This window comes from Nelumbo nucifera, chromosome 3 (genome assembly GCF_055504915.1).
Source record: "Nelumbo nucifera cultivar China Antique chromosome 3, China Antique-T2T, whole genome shotgun sequence".
Classification (NCBI taxonomy): domain Eukaryota; kingdom Viridiplantae; phylum Streptophyta; class Magnoliopsida; order Proteales; family Nelumbonaceae; genus Nelumbo; species Nelumbo nucifera.
This window is the reverse complement of record NC_142651.1, coordinates 36,342,575-36,359,111: the sequence shown is the minus strand read 5'-3', so window position 1 is coordinate 36,359,111 and position 16,537 is coordinate 36,342,575. Positions and strand designations below refer to the sequence as shown.

The 16,537-nt window shown below is 42.7% G+C and overlaps 1 long non-coding RNA gene across 5 annotated transcripts; it reads left to right on the top strand.

The window, feature by feature from the left end:
* The first annotated feature begins 299 nt into the window (after window positions 1-299).
* LOC104593255 (uncharacterized) lies at window positions 300-16,044 on the top strand. Of its 5 annotated transcripts, none has more exons than XR_016084153.1 (12): window positions 300-541; window positions 671-889; window positions 1,018-1,240; window positions 1,850-3,015; window positions 10,630-10,687; window positions 10,815-10,959; window positions 11,700-11,732; window positions 14,022-14,153; window positions 14,294-14,365; window positions 15,524-15,604; window positions 15,707-15,751; window positions 15,879-16,044. It is a non-coding gene; the product is annotated as an uncharacterized LOC104593255 (long non-coding RNA). The 5 variants fall into 5 exon arrangements; XR_016084155.1 differs by having other exon boundaries at window positions 302-541; window positions 811-889; XR_016084152.1 differs by lacking the exon at window positions 1,018-1,240 and having other exon boundaries at window positions 313-541.
* Window positions 16,045-16,537: the final 493 nt, after the last annotated feature.

Genomic DNA, 16,537 nt, shown 5'->3' with positions numbered 1-16,537 from the left:
ATTTACTTTCACAATAGAACCTTATAACTAATAAAATTAAAATTTAAAATCAAATTTAAGCATAACTTAATATCAACTCTATTTAAAAAATGGTTACATTAATAAAATATATAAGATTAATTAATAAAAAACTTTTATTGTTAAAACAATCTTCCCGCCTATCCCTCTTGATACAAATCGGATTTCCCGCCCCCCACTACTCTCTACCCCGCACTCTACCCGTCTTGAATTGCAGCCACACATCACAATCTTGTATCGTGAGATGTGCGGCTACAGTGTACTGTGGATAGGATGCAGGTAGAGAGTTAGTAGGAAATCTGGGGTATGATATACAAGGAAAATAGAAACGCTTCAGTTTCAGAGGTTCGGTCCTCAAGTCGCAACCTCTCGGCCTTCTTCTCTCTTCTCAAACCACAACCGTGCATTGTCCACGACTCCACGATTCATGCTGCCAACACCAAAGTAACCCACCACCGTGTTGCTAATGTCATGGACGGCTCCTACTACCAAAGCAACACCACCGCCGCAGTCTTTTATAGAGGTATTTACTTCTGATCTCCCTCTTTGGTTGTTGGTTAACTTTGAATCCATTCCCTGTTCTTTGATTCTCTACTAAAATTTTTTAGAAATCTTTGGATTCTTGGATTCAGCTTGTTATTTCCATTTGCAGACATAAAAACAAACTTTCTAATTTGTGGTGAATTCATCCGACTAAAGCTTGAGTAGCTCATTATGGCTTTCTTTAAGATTCTCTTCTCCCCATTTCTAGTTTTGGATTTGGCCAACAATTTTCAAGAACTAATTTTATAGATGAAGTTGTTATTCTGAGATGGAGGCCTCTCAGGCATCTTTGAACGTGGAAAGAGGTGTTCGGATTCAGGTTCCATTGGTAAGTTCTTTCCATTCACTTTTGGTCATTCGACATTTTTATCCAGCCCATGCGTTTTTCGAGAAACCCATATTGAATTATTGGTGAATTTACTGTGTTTGATCGCATCTTTGGAATATGATGAATAGGGAATCCGTATGTGGGGTTTAGAGGATGGAATATGGAATCCTTTTTCAGTTCGGAGATGGATAGGTTGGATATCGGATTTATTGGTTTTTTTGAAGATGGATATATTCAAGTCTCTTGCTTTAGAGAGGAAATAGATCGGTTCTCTTATTTGGTTGGGGAGTAATAAAACTTGGCGTTTAGGCGAATGATCTCAACTTTTGCTTCGCTTAGAGTTGGTTTTAGGTACAGTTTTAATCTTCTGAGTGCTTAAGCCCTAAAAACTTTTGCTCCGCTAGACAGACTAGAGAACCGTTTCCCTACTCGGCTGCCTTTAACAAAACTCCCGTTTATTTATCCCTTTGTACATTGATTTTTAGAGTTCCATGCAAACTAATTTTTGCCGGATTCAAGTATTTTGAGTTATGATTATAGTCATTTTTGTGATTTTGTTTATTTTCTTTCTTCCTGGGGTGGTTCAGATCCAATGAAGACCATTGTTATGAAGAGGGTTTGAAATAACGCAAAGCATGCATGGTAGGAAGTACAAAAAAACTGAAAGGTCATCTTTCAAATTGCGAGTTCAAGAAAATTGGAACATATCATATTTTTCCTCTTTTCATTTTCTCACTTTATTTTTTTTTTCATTTGGAACATATTTTAGTATTTTATTAATATTTTGAATTGTTTAACTTATATTTGCAATTCTTGGTGGTGGTATTGTTTGGTTCAATTGCTGATATTGTTGGGAAATATATAGCATTTAGGGCTTTTGGTCAGTAAGTAAGAAAAGTTATCCATCCTTGAAGTTTTGATTTTAAGAGTTTGTTTTGTTTTTGTTTGGTTTGATTGCAGGCACATGGGAGCTCTTTCACACAATTGCATTTCTTATTTAATTTTCTATTTTTGTATGGAATTTTTACTAGAATTAAGCAAAACCTGCCAAAATACGAAGTTAAGAAATGCAAGAAAAGAAAACTCTTCTTATACGATTAATCTATACATTCACTATATTTTATTTTCTGAAAGTTATCTTTTTTTTTGTCATCATAAAAGGATCAGCTATCTTGATAATTTCACTCCTTGGCAACATGCTACTTTCTGTTGCTTTTAGGGTCAAACTTTGTTCTAGATGTAAATGATAGCCCTAGAGAACCTATGCTTATGGATATTAATCAAAACCTAATGTAAATTTCATCTTAGTCTCAAAAGGTGTAGTGGCTAATGTTGATTGAAGATGGAGAGAGAAGGATTCTATTGTAGAACATGACCATAGCAACCAAATGGGTAGTTCTCTCTCTCTCTCTCACTCACTACAAGAAAAAACGGTCACAGCCGGCCGTCTTTGAGATCGCCGCTATAGGGACATCTAAGGCGGCGGGTTTTCAAAGACCGCCGCCTACATTCGTTTTAAAATCTGGCGCGGCGGTTTTAATGTACATTCGGCGGATTTTTCGTGAACCGGAATTAAACCGGGTTAATCTTATAATGGACCGACGTGGAGAAACTTATGGAGGAAAAATTTTCTTTCTCCTGCGCGCTTTCTCCCGCGCACGAATTCCTCTTCCTGTTCGACCAAAAAAGAAGTTCTGTTCTCTGTTTGTCCATAGAGAACCTTGCTAAGAAATTTACAAGACATAAGTTATTCTTATTCTTCATGAGCAAGACAGAAGTTCTTCCAGCAGATAAATTTTGAAGAATAAGATAAGTTATTCTTGCGATGAAGTAAAGTTGAAGTTCCAAAAATGGAGGAGAAAAGAGGCGGGAAAGTTATTTAGGGTTTTACGTTATAGTGAGAGTGAAAGGTCTCCTGCTGCAACGGACCAGACTTCTTCCGAGAGTGCAGACAAGTTATTCTTCACGAGCAAGAAAATTGGGAAGAAAATCTAGGGTTGTACGATTTTCTGGACTACCTCTGTTCGTTCGAGCTAGGGTTCCCCTTTGTGCTTGAGAACGGGGAAATTTCTGGGCGCTATCCAAGCAAGCACCGACCTCTGTTCGTTCGAGCAAGAGAAGAAAAGGTAACCTTCTAACCCTTCTTTTAATAATTTGCTGCTGAAGAACAAGCCGACCATCTAGTCATTGACTATTATCAATTTCAAGTTAAGTTAGAGTTCCAAGTTAAGTACCTTTGTATGGATGGGCATTAGTACCTTTGTATTCTTGACTGTGGTAGCTAGCTAGAGACTCTCAGGTCACTGTAATATGAATGTATATATATTGCCAGAGAGAGGCATGTGCTATGGAGGTATGTATCAAATCTGAGATTTTAGAAATGTGCAGACTGCCTCTCTCTCTCTATGCTTTAGTAGGCATTACAGGCTTAATAATAAAATGCCAAGAACAGTACTGGGTCATTTTTCCTCTAGAAGCCAAGCATTTGCTCCCTTCATATATTTATATTAGTATAGATAGAGACTGTAATTAATCTGTAACTATCATACATTATCCCTCTTCTTAGAAGAACAAGATTCACATATTTAAAACACTAAATCTCAAGAAAAGAGGGGGGAATAGACCATTTTTATATGAGTGATCATAAAAAAATTCTGTGTGGACAAGAATAATATAGAAATTGATGTAATTGATGCTGCAACAAGTGTGCATGCAAATCCTTTTGAAGACAAGAGCCATCCTTATAGAATCAAGTCATTTTCTTCTATATGCCTCATAAGTTGGCACCCTGATAAGCATTGCCAAAATAACCAGAAAATTTTCCACAAGTTAATTAGAAATTATTTTATATGCCAAGATCTCTTGCTCTTATATGACTTGTTTCAACAGTGAAGCATCAAGATCTTTTTCTCTATAGATAGGATCGGCTATCCATCATGATCTTAAGTGGCTCCCCATGCAAGATGGTGAAATTTCACTCTAGTTAGTTCTCAGTTTAAATGAAGCTAACTTGTGCTAATAAATTAGCACCGTCCAAAAAAGGTATCAAGGTGTATTTAAGCTGACTACTTTAGTTTTTTCATAGTTATCCCACTTTGGGAGAAGGCTCAGCCTTATCTTAGCTTGTAAAGTGGTTATCTAGAATATCTTTCTATTTCATCTGCATTTCTGTTGTCTGAAACATAGTGATCAACTTTCCGCTGGCAGATAGTTTAGCCAAGCAATGGGTACATAGAACACATATGTTTTGGGCTCAAATGTTGTAGTGATTTGGGATAGCTTCTACCACTGGTTCCTTTCACAACTTATTGTTGTCCCTTTCAGTCCATATTGTCCTTGGCCATAAAAGAAACTAACCATTAGCCAACCGGGACTGTCTTCCAAACCTCTTTAGCCAATCTTGACAAGCCTTTAATCTCCCAGAACCATACATAGTAAGTCCTTTACTGATGATGGCATGGTCCAGCTCAAACCCACCGTAGAGAGATAATGGTTCCACAACTCTGCAGCAACTAGTCAGTGGAGGAAATACATCACAATCAAAATAATAGGAATATATAGACATCATACAATAATTTTACTGATAAATTTAAATAGTGAGATGGGAAACATGAAAGTTTGAATGCTTAACAAGCTAAATGGCTGGAGTGGCAGTCTGAATAATGGCATTATGAAACATTCCACTGCAACAGAACATAATACAGAGGCTACTTAGCTTTAAAACAAAGGGATGGTCATAGGACTAAGCCTCGACTGTTCTTGTGGGAAGGTTCCATCAAGGTTCTTTTAAAATCTGGAAAGTAGAATTTAGGTGTCCTCTGCAGTAACACACTCCTTGTCCTTGGGTGGATGGTTTTTGAGTTTCGTGTAATGTGAATCACAGTGATCAACTCATAGTGTAGGCTTAAGCAATTTGTCATCACAGCTAAATAGATTTTCAATGCATCAGAAAATAGGGCCATCATCCCAATAAGTTAATAGAGAGCAGCCTAGTTTATGACAATGGAAGCAACTAGTGTTTTTTTTTTTTCTTTTTTTATTGTTAATTAGTTTGTCCAACATAGAGTATCTGTCATGTACCAATAACCCAATTCTTTAACCTGTTTTACCATCTCTTGGATGACCTGGCCAGTAAAGCATCTACCCATCCAAATTAACAATAAAATATCTGATGATGCGCGATCCGGCCGGTCTTAGCTGTCAACGACCTTGCCTCTGAATTGAGTAACTGGGGACCTGAAACGGGGGAGATGAAGAAGCTTCGGGGAGAACTCGGTGTAGAGGCTCCGAAGCTCAAGTTAGAATCCTTCAAAGGCAAGATAAACCAGATAGCGCAAAGTTTGCATACCTTGTTCTTGGGGGGTAGGGAGCCTTTTATAACCACCTCGCGCACTCACTTCCAGGCTTCTGTCAGATCGGGCCTGACTATCTCTGAGCTCCTGCCAGTTTGGATGTCATCCCTTCTGGCCGGGTAGAACCGCCATTGCTCCTTTTGTCGGAGCCGTTTCTGTGGCTGGTGACGACAGTGGCAGGTGGCGGTGGTAGGAGGCCGTTTGAAGTGCGGTTGTCAAGCGTCAGATCCCAAATCAGTCAGGTGCGCCGCCCTTGGAAACGGACATCCTTGGTGTCAGGTATGGTATGCTTGGTTAGTCTGGCGTTTCGGAGGCGAAGTGCCGGAGTAACGGGGGGGACAAAGTCTTGAGTTCGGTTTGGGGAGTGCTCCGAGCTTCCATGGGCCAGCTCGGGTCACAGCCTTGTGAGGTTTATGGCCTAGGAGAGAGCTCGGGTTCCTTGTAGGGAGTTCGGGTCCTTAGTAGCGAGCACGGGCTCCTAGCAGGGAGCTCGGGTTCTTAGTAGGGAGCTTGGGCTCCTAGTAGGGAGCTCGTGCTCCTTTTTCTCGGGCCAAATTTCCCTTCATCAATTGCCCCCCACTCCCTGCGCCAAGGGTTTTGGCGCGGGGAGTTCCTAAGGCGGGAGGATTTTGGCCCGTAATTTGAATTTTATTCAACTGGTGGTGCGCACTTTGGTTTTATTTTTCAAAAAGGAGCGCGTTTGGGAGACGTGACGGTAGCCGTTTTCTCAAATTTCGGGAATCGTGCTGCAACTGCTTTTACTGTGGGGAGACGTGCGCTGACACCCTATCAGTTTCGAAAAGGCGTGCGTTGGTCACGTCTCGGCTTCGGAGGACGTGCGGTCAGCGCGATTGTGGGCCGTTGGATCGGCTTCAATCTGGATCATCGTTTTCCGGTTGTGGATATAAATAGCGGGGGGGGGGGACCCCAGTCGCCGCTACTGTACCTCTCGAGCTCGCGTCTAAGTTTCAGTTCGCGTCCATGCTCTTCAGCTCGCGTCCCAGGTTCCTCTTGTTCGAGCTTTCGTGGTCTACTCCAGTCTTCTTCCCGGGTGAGTTCTTTTCCTAGAACCCGTCTTTTACCCCTTGATGTCTAGCTCGGATGGCTCAGACAGTCCAAGCGGGTCTGATGCAGGTTCTACGAATCGTTTTGCATCCCCCGGTAGTTCTAGCGAGCTTGATGTAGATCTTGAGGAAGAGGTTGAACCCATAGATCGAGGGGCCTCGGGTAGTTTTGCGTCCACCTCTCGTCGGGGTCGGGCTCCAGACCAGTTCGGGCCTTCGACCATGACGCCTGAGGGACTCCAATCCCTCATAAACTACTATAACTTGCCCGGGGAGTTCGCCTACTTTATCCCTACGGGTATCTTTCCTTGGGAACACGGTCCTGATGAGATCGTGATATTCCGGGAGCAGCTCGCTACGGGGCTGCGCCTGCCTTTCCATCCTCTTCTTGTTGAGGTCCTGAACCACTTCGGTGTGATGGTCGGCCAGCTTCACCCGAACTCCATTAGGAATTTAGTGGGGACGATCTCCCTACTCTGCGAGAACTTTTCTTTGGACTTGGAGATTTTTTCTTCTATTTTAATGCTTAAAAAGCAAGCGGGTCCCCTTCCTGGGTGTAGGCGGGCATACTACATTTCTCCTCGCCCTGGCTTCAAGCTCTTACACGAACTCCCTAATAAGGTCCCGGCGTGGAAGCGGGACTATTTCGGGGTACGAAGTGCGTTGGGGTGGCTGTTTCAGACCGGCTGGGGGATGGCCGCTCCCGACTCTGGCGTCACACTTGGCAAAGATACGGTGAAGGGCCTTCATCAATGGGCGTGGCTTGGGCTGAAGTGTCAACAGTATCTGACGGAGGTCAAGCTTATTGCTACTGGCTTGAGTTCGGGTAGGTTCTTCCCCTAGCGATCCTGTCTTGCTCTTCTTTTGCTTGTTTTACTGATGTCGAACTCCTTTTTGCAGGTGCGATGGACTCTCGAGGGACTTGAGGTGGGCACTTGTTCCAGGGCATGAAGAGGAGAAAACGGGTGGCTAAGCGAACTCGTGCCGAGCTACCCCAGGGTGCGGAGCCCGAGGTGCCAGACTATTCGGCGGAGGATCAGCCTATGGAGCCCGAGATGGTTCCTCCTATGCAGGAGACGGCGGGGGCTCCTTACGCTGAAACTACTCACACGGGGGCTCCCGCCTACTCTGGGTCTGCCCAAATCTACGAGTACGCGTCTGACCTCGAAGTCGCTGATCCTTAGTTTAATGATAAGCGCGTCATCGTGGGGGTAGCGGACTCCTCGCGCGTCGTCCTCCGTGAAGAAGATTGGTTCTTCGGTCTTTGGTCTCTTTGGAGGGTTCCACTCCTCGAGGGCCGCTTCGCGAACTGAAGTCCGAGCTGCTGCCGAGGTACACCCTGCTACCACCGAACCTCCCACAATTACATGGATGGTTCCCCGAACTGGCCTCTCCACCGGAGGCTGTCGTTGTAATGGTTCGGCAGGCCTGCTGCTAGATTCGGGGGCATCATTTTCGTGCTCCCCTGGCCGATCTGCCTTATTGTTATTATTGTTGTGCTTGACAAAGTTTCTCAAGTATCCGCGACGGATGAGCCCCTCTATCTCGTCCCGGAGATTATTGCACTGCTCGGTACTGTGACCATGATCTCTATGGAAACTACAATACAAATTCTTATTTCTTTCGTTCGGATTTCCCTTTAGGCGGGGTGGCCACTTCACGTATGGGGCGTCCTTTATTGTCATTAAGATCTCGGTCCGCCTTGTGTTCAGTGGCGTGTAATCCGTCCGAACTGCTAGGGGAGCTCGGAATGACTGGTTCAGCTTCGGCTCTCGGGTCGGGTTTTTCCGGTCGACTGGGTTAGAGGGCTCGCCTTCCCTCTTTCTTTTCTCGTTTCCGCCCTCGGTTCGTTGGTTGATTTCTTCCTCTGTCCTTATGAACTTGTCTACAAGCTTGAGGAATTCGGCCACGGTTGCGGGCTGGTTAGCTACCATGTGCCATTTGAATTCTTTGTGCGCTACCCCTCTTTTTGCCGCCGCGAGCTGAACCGCGGTATCTGCAAGCATGCTTCGTTGAATCGCTTGATGTAGCCCCGTATGGATTCTCCTTCCCTTTGGACTACTCCGAAGATGCTTTCCTCTTCTCTGGGGCACCGTTTGCTGGTGACAAAGTGTGCGGTGAAGAACTGCACGAACTGAGCCCAGCACTTTATCGACCCGGGGGCCAGGTTCCTGTACCAAGTGCGGGCTACCCCTCGGAGGATGGTGGCGAAGGCCACACACATGCATGATTCGCTGGCCCTGACGAGGTGCATTTGGGACTGGAAAGCGTCAACGTGGTTGTTGGGGTCGAAGGACCCGTCATACTTGTCCAGAGGCGGGAGCTTGAAATCTCTGGGCAAGGGGACCGCCATGAGTTCTGAGGCGAGGGGGGAGGGAACTGAGAGAATCGGGGTGACTCCTGCCTCGTCCGAGCTCGTCTCTTTGCCTCTGAGCTCTGACAGGACACGGGTGGCGGTTCGGCGACTTCGCCGGCGCCTTCGCTGTTGAGTGGGCCTTGTACCCGCACTGTTGGCCTCCGTGCTGCCGAGCTCGATGGGCCCGGAATGCTGGTAGTCCGTTGCTGCTAGTGCGTTGAATCGGTTTCCCGCGAGTGGGAACTCGTGCTTGGAGCGCCGAGGTGCCTGACCCGCTTGCGAGCTGCGAGGCGGGGATGACTTTTTTCTCTCTTCGGCCTGGGAAGAGGCCTGGCTATTAGTGGGGTTCTGGGGCCTGGAGGCCTTGCCTTGGTGGGGGCGTCCATCCTGCAGGGAGGCCTTGGTCGGCCTCAGAGCAGGGTGGCGAGGTGGAAGTAGTGGTTGGTTCAGTGGCAGTTGGGGGAACTGCTGTTGATAGTGATACTGAGAGATGTTGTGCAACACCTAGTGCTGGTGAAGCTGGTGTTGCTGAAACTGTTGCATTTGGGCTTGCATTGCCCGCATGCATTGCATCAGGTCATCCAACCGGTTTTGGCTGGCTGCCTGGGGGACGGCAGTCGGTTCAGTAAAGGTTGTCTCAATAGGGGGAGGAAAGGGGATGCTTGTGGCAGGGAGGTTTATGGGCGCCACTGCTTGTGGCGCTCTTAAACTGGGGATTCCATCCACCGAAAGGGGGATGGTGAACTGTCCAACGCACACCACGGGAACTTGAAGCTATTCCCCGGTGGTGTTTGTCTTTGTGCCGCGTCCGGCGTTGCTGGAAGAGGCCATGAGCGTTGGGTTTTTTGAAGAAGAAAAAAGGGGGTATGGGAGTTTGGAGGGAGGCTTTTTGAAGCGTGTTCCCACAGATGGCGCCAATTGATGATGCGCGATCCGGCCGGTCTTAGCTGTCAACGACCTTGCCTCTGAATTGAGTAACTGGGGACCTGAAACGGGGGAGATGAAGAAGCTCCGGGGAGAACCCGGTGTAGAGGCTCCGAAGCTCAAGTTAGAATCCTTCAAAGGCAAGATAAACCAGATAGCGCAAAGTTTGCATACCTTGTTCTTGGGGGGTAGGGAGCCTTTTATAACCACCTCGCGCACTCACTTCCAGGCTTCTGTCAGATTGAGCCTGACTATCTCTGAGCTCCTGCCAGTTTGGATGTCATCCCTTCTGGCCGGGCAGAACTGCCACTGCTCCTTTTGTCGGAGCCGTTTCTGCGGCTGGTGACGACGGTGGCAGGTGGCGGTGGCAGGAGGCCGTTTGAAGTGCGGTTGTCAAGCGTCAGATCCCAAATCAGTTAGGTGCGCCGCCCTTGGTGTCAGGTATGGTACGCTTGGTTAGTCTGGCGTTTTGGAGGCGAAGTGCCAGAGTAACGGGGGGGACAAAGTCTTGAGTTCGGTTTGGGGAGTGCTCCGAGCTTCCATGGGCTAGCTCGGGTCACGGCCTTGTAAGGTTTATGGCCTAGGAGAGAGCTCGGACTCCTTTTTGGGAGCTCGGGTCCTTTGTAGCGAGCTCGGGCTCCTAGCAGGGAGCTCGAGTTCTTAGTAGGGAGCTCGGGCTCCTAGTAGGGAGCTCGGGCTCCTAGTAGGGAGCTCGTGCTCCTGTTTCTCGGGCCAAATTTCCCTTCATCAATATAAATAGCCAAGAAAGTACCCAAAAAGTATTATGAACCTAAATGAAGGGTCCTAGCTTTTCAAAGTTTAGTCGATATACCAATTTAAAAATCTTGTCTCTAACCCCTGGCTAAAAAGAAGAGAGAAAGAAGTGGAAAAACAGAAAAACTTGGGTGGTGTGACCTGTTGGGGCAATTAGCCTGGGTGGAGGAGCAAGTAGTTCAGTAAAGTATGCAAGTTCAAGTAAGATATTATTTTGCCTAATGGAAATGACACTAATCTGAATTTGTAAACTTGTGTCTTTCATTGCAGGTTTCTGAAATGAAGGGGGAAGATGTAGTTTGCATGATAAAGAACTCTGCTATTATTGGTACATTCTAAATATGCCAACCCATTGAACACTGGTTGTTGGTTAACCATCTGGTATTAGTGATTTGCTATGCTAACCATTGGAACTAACCTGGATATGATACTTATCCTTCCTGAATTGTGATCAGGTTTACTTATTTCAAAAATCTGCTATCTACAAGTGCAACATGGCTGGAAAACCTGCAGTTGTTACCCGAGTTGTGGACAGTATGACTGATAACCTGAGAACAACTTGTGCTGAGGCTACTGATATTGAAAATGCCGTATTGGATGGTAACTCATATCCCAAGTGGGAAATTAATTGTTTCTTCATCAAACCGGAAAAAGATAGCTGGTTGAGGCTTTTGAGCTCCAAATGTTGTGCCTTTGTTTAAAACTTTTTAAATTAATAATGCAAATCAAGCGGCATTTAATGTCAAGAATGAAAACAAGTCTCAAGCATCAAAAGCTATTATAATTTGTGCCACTGCTGTTATCTTAGGGAAGTTCTTGAGGTTACAATGTTTTTTAATTTTAATATATGATTAGGGAGGGTATCAGGTTTATATGGTGATGGGTTTACCAGATAAGTGTTCTTCATATCAATTCTTTCTACTTATCTGGTTAAAATATATGTTCAACCACCTAATTTTCATTTTAAAAGCCCTAAATCAATAAGAAAAAGCATTTTAAGTATCTTGTATAAGAGTTTAGAAATTTTGAGATGATCATAGCTAATGTCGTTACATATGAATGAATAGACCAAAACATAGTCTGAAAGAAGATCAATCTTCCTGAACTTTTCTCTAGGTTTTTTTTTGGTATCAAGTCCATCAGCAAGGGGATCCTCTTAGGTTGTTGATATCTTCTAGTTATTTATAAAATTTCATTACTTCTTGATCTCTTGCTCTCCAATAAGGATGTGCTTTTCATGATCTTTTTTTTTGTGGTTAACCTTGTTTAATAATTATGTGTTCTAAAATATTTTCTTCAAGGAAGTTTATCTTGTTTAATATGTGGGTTCTCTTTTTCAGGCTAATTCACATTACTTTGCCATTATTGAGCAGGTATCTTTGAAGAGCATTTGAATCTGGTTTTTTAACGGCTATTGTTTCAACATTCATTACATGACCATTTCAAGTGGCCAAGCTATGGATTTTTTAAATTTAGTTTAATGTTATATCCATTGTTAGATCAGTGAACACAAGTGATGTTTCAGATTTTTCAGAATTTTTGTTTGATCTGTTTTCTTAAGGGTAGTATAGTGGGACCGTATTTTGGACTTCTGTGATCCCAAGAAGCATGTTTACATCTTTGATAAGATACTAAAACTGAATGCTTAAAGTTATGTCTATGAATCATCTTCTTTTTTCTTTCTTTCTTTCATTTATTTTTTTTTTTATGAATAACAGAATTTTATTAATATGTAAAGAATCCTATCTGTCCAAAAGAGATGGCAGGGGAGGTACAAAGACAGCTACCACAGAAATTTGTACAAAAATATAACTGCCTACACTTGAACCCTTGGCTCAGGCATTTCCCAAATGATCCCTTGACAATTGACTCTAGCTCTTGCTAAACTATCAACAAGGAAATTATGTTGGCTTCATTAAATATTGTTAAATCTACAAATTCGAAAGAACTCTAAGAATTAATGTTTTCAATCATTCGACATTAGTGGGAAGTGAGAACCTTCCATCTTTTCACAATACCCCTTTTGAATTCTAGGGGGATAGTGGGTTTTCTGTTTAATACTTGGCAAAAATGGGGAAGGAAGAATACTAAAACATAGGACCCAAATTCCTTGTGGTTCATTCGTTGTTCTATCTGCATCACCATCTTTCTGAGAGCTGCAGTTCCTGACAGCTGAAGTTAGGCAGCTGTTGTTGCTACTACAGCTGCAGCAGTAGTAGCAGCTGTTGTTGACAGCTGCAGTAGCAGTGGCTGCTGCTGTTACAGTAACTCCAAGGTTTGCTTCTGATATGGCTGCAGCAACTACCATTGAAGATGCAACAACAGCTGCTGTTGCGGCAGCAGCAGTAGCCACAAGAACACGTTTTACAAATTTTGCTAGGGAAGTGTCCTTAGCTGAAGCAGTAGATAGCTCAGACTCTGATGTATAAGATGGTCCAGTCCTTACCCCTACATCCAATGGACGACTAACACCCAAACCCTCCACACACTTGGGATGTTCCACATGTACGCCAGGACTAGCTTTTGATTGTATACCATGACAAGGCAGAGGTGGAAAATTTTGACCAGGACTGATATCAGTTTGATCCTTATTTCTGGTTCCATTCCTTCTCTTTTTCTTTCCTTCTTTGTTATCCTTCTTCTTGGCCTCAATTGCCAAGGGATCTAGCTACTCAGTATCAATTTCAGAGAATAGGTTGGGGGTGCAACAACACCACTTTCTAGCAAAACATCATAAAGCTACAGAGAATAGGTTGGGGGTGCCAAGGGAATGAACCACAACGAAGAATACTAAAACATATTTAATTTGAAATGCTATGAAGATAAATGATGCCAAAGTTTTTCTCTTTGTGAATGTTTTCCTTATTCATATGCATTTTCTGATTTGGAAAGGGAAAGTGATTTTAAACATTTTCTAAGTTAAGGGATTATAACATACATTGGGGCCTAGAAGAATCACAATGATCAGTAGCTAGCAGACAAGCTTTGCAAGTCCCATTAACATTTTGTTTTTATTCTTTAGGAAGATAATAAGTAATAGTAATGGAACAATTTTTAGTTTAATCAGATCCTTAGGGAGTTCTTAGGGAGTTCCCTGTGCCTATTGGGCCTGAAAACATTGCTCTACTACATTTTTGTCTCTACACTCCCTCCTCCATTCCAGAAGGACCTAGAGTTCCCATGTTACCGCCTACTGCCATCAGAGTTGAATTTTATGACACCTCTACTAGGCAGAGTGAAAGATTAGTGCTGCTAGGATGGTGGAAGGTTTGGGTCATGAAGGATGTGAAAGAAGTGCTGATTTGTTTTAATGCAGTTGAGAACCCCATACCATGTGATCATCCATGTGCCTATCCAAGAGAATGTGATGGCTAGGAGGCTATTTGTAAATTATTGAATGGTAGCCATGTTCAATTGATCAGGAAAAAAGGGTGAAGAAAAATGTAGTAGTGAATCTACTTGGGTCAAACTGTTTTTGAATATTCTGTAATTTAGCTATTTGAAGAAAAATAAAAGCTATTTGATGTTATTTTTAATTTTTACTGTTTTTTCCTTTTCTTTCCCCCCCTTTTTGAAGTAGGACAGAATTCATTTTGCTGAGATCAAATAGTTGGGATTAAGGCTGAGTTGAGTTGAGATATTTTCTTTTTCTTTGATTGCAGGCAATGCAGAGCTGTACTGCAAAGTTGGTGTACCTTTTGTAATGGGAACTACAGGTGTGGACAGGGAAAGATTGTATAAGACTGGAAGACTCAAATGTTTATGCTATAATCTCTCCATAGATGGGAAAAGAGGTTTTTATATTCCTTTTTACATCTTTTGTTTTTAGTATAATTGGGAATGTTTTTTTTTTTAATTAATATAATTGAGAATGTTTTATAGCTTGATTGTTCTTATTTCCAATAAAATCCATTGTGGTCGGTTTTTTTCTTAGGTTGTATTTCTTGCTGCTATGGAGATTATGGCTGAACAATTTCCTGGAGCCTTTTCAGGTTATTCTTTACAAGTACGGTCTTCTCTTTCTGGATTAATTATATACCTTCTGGTGTTTGATTTTATACATGGATCTTCAAAAGTGTTCCTGATTAAAACTATTAAATGATACCTTGTCCATGATGAACGCACAGAATCCTACAGGGAATCTATTAAAAAGGATCTTCTGAGAAGTTATATGCCAAGAATATTGAGAATGTAAAGAGGCTTCATAATCTGCTAAGAGACTCCACCAATGTTGCTGTGGTTGTTGAGAGGCCTAGTTGAATTGTTGGAGATGTATGCAGCAGGAGAAGATATTTGCATGGTGCATGAGGAGAGGAGTGGTGGAGAAGAAAATTAGAAATGTAGAGGAGAAAATAGGGAAGTCAAACCTGATAACATTATTAGGAATTGGAGTAGTTTTGGGGGGGGGTTAGGAGGTATACGAGTTGTCCCTTTCATGAGACCCATTAGAGGGAGGAACATGAAGAGGGGGCTTAGTGAGGTAGTGCGTAGAGTTTGGATCAAGATTCCCCTCACCCTGAAGAGGAGGTCCAAATAAAAGAGACCTGATCACTAAATGTTCAGGGTCTTTTTATGGGAGGTGAAAAGTTTACGATGTCTATGTTTACAACTTCAAATATGAATATTTTGTTTGGTGACAAGAGTTGTTTGTGACGTATGATAAAATAAGGAGGCTACATTAACTAGATTTGGCAAGGGTGGAGGTGGACAAGGTGTCTGACGTAAAATTTAGATAAAGGGTTGAAGTTTCTGATACAATAACAAGGAATAGGATGGGAATTTGATGGCCTTAACTGAACTGAACTGAACTACATTTTGATGGGTTGGTTACAGCAACATATCGTGGACATGGGCCAGCCTGGACTTTGTACTTGGGACTGGACATACAAGTATGTCCAAAACAACATGCAGCCAACACGACAATGGTCTTCTATTTGAACCATCCCAAATTCCGAATAGCCCACCTCATTTCTCTGACTGCCGAAAATACTATAGGTTCAGTTTGCTGGTTGCATTGATAATTTCATTTGCATTAGAATAAATGCATGATAACCCAAATAGGCCATTTAAATTTTGATTTATTTTTGCTTTCATGTTTGACTTTATCATGTTTGTTTGGGAGAGTCAAATAGAAGTAAAATGACGCTGTTTCCATCTTATACAGAAGAGAATGGACGTAAGAATGCTCTACTCAATTTTTCAAGGATGATTTGACACTCAATTCGACATGTCCCATTCTATGCATGTAATTCATTTTCTAAAATTGTTTATTAGTTGCATTTTTTTTTTGAATTGTCATCAGCTAATTTTGATCTTATAAATAATTTAAATTGACATTCTTTTGCAGCTCAAGTGTCAAATATCCAAGTTGGCCAAAGTCAGCCCTTACAAAGTGAGAAAACAATATTCTTTTAAAGATTTTCACTTCATTTTACTTGATCTTGTATTTTGAGCATCGACCAATTTTTTACTGATAAACATAATCCATTCTCTAACAATTTATATGGTATGATTTGCAGTTCAACCATCATGTTAAATGGATTTTCATTGGAAGACATGTTGCATTATCCTGGAATTTGGATTATTATTTTTTAAATTGTTGTACTTTTATACATCAATTGGATATTGTATTTAAACAATTTGCTTTGAATATTATAATAATAAATAATTCAGGTACCACAAAAATGCTTCACTTAAGTGGGTATATGCATTTTTTTGAAAAAAATAGGTATATGCCGACGGTCATGTTTGCCGGCTTAGCTATCAACATGACCAAAAGATGTTAGAATTAACCTAGTATAAATAAAAAAAAAATATCTAAGCTGGTGGTCATGAAACCGCTGGTTTAGCCATAGCACATAAGGTGGCGGTTCAGACCGCCACCTAAGAACATGAGGGTGTTTGATAGAAATCTAAGGCGGTGGTCTTTTGGTATCTAAGCCGGCGGTCTAAATCGCCAGCGGCTTGGTGTGACTGCTGTTTTAGAGCAATTTGAACTGGCCACTTAAGGCGGCAGTCTTTTGCATCTAAGCCGGCAGTCTTGACCTAAGTCGGCAGAGGTTTAGGGGGCAGACTGAAGACCGTCGCCTTAGATCAAAGTCGGCAGTCGACCATTGGCTTAGATTGATTTTCTTGTAGTCTCTCTCTCTCTCTCTATATATATATATATATCCCCCAC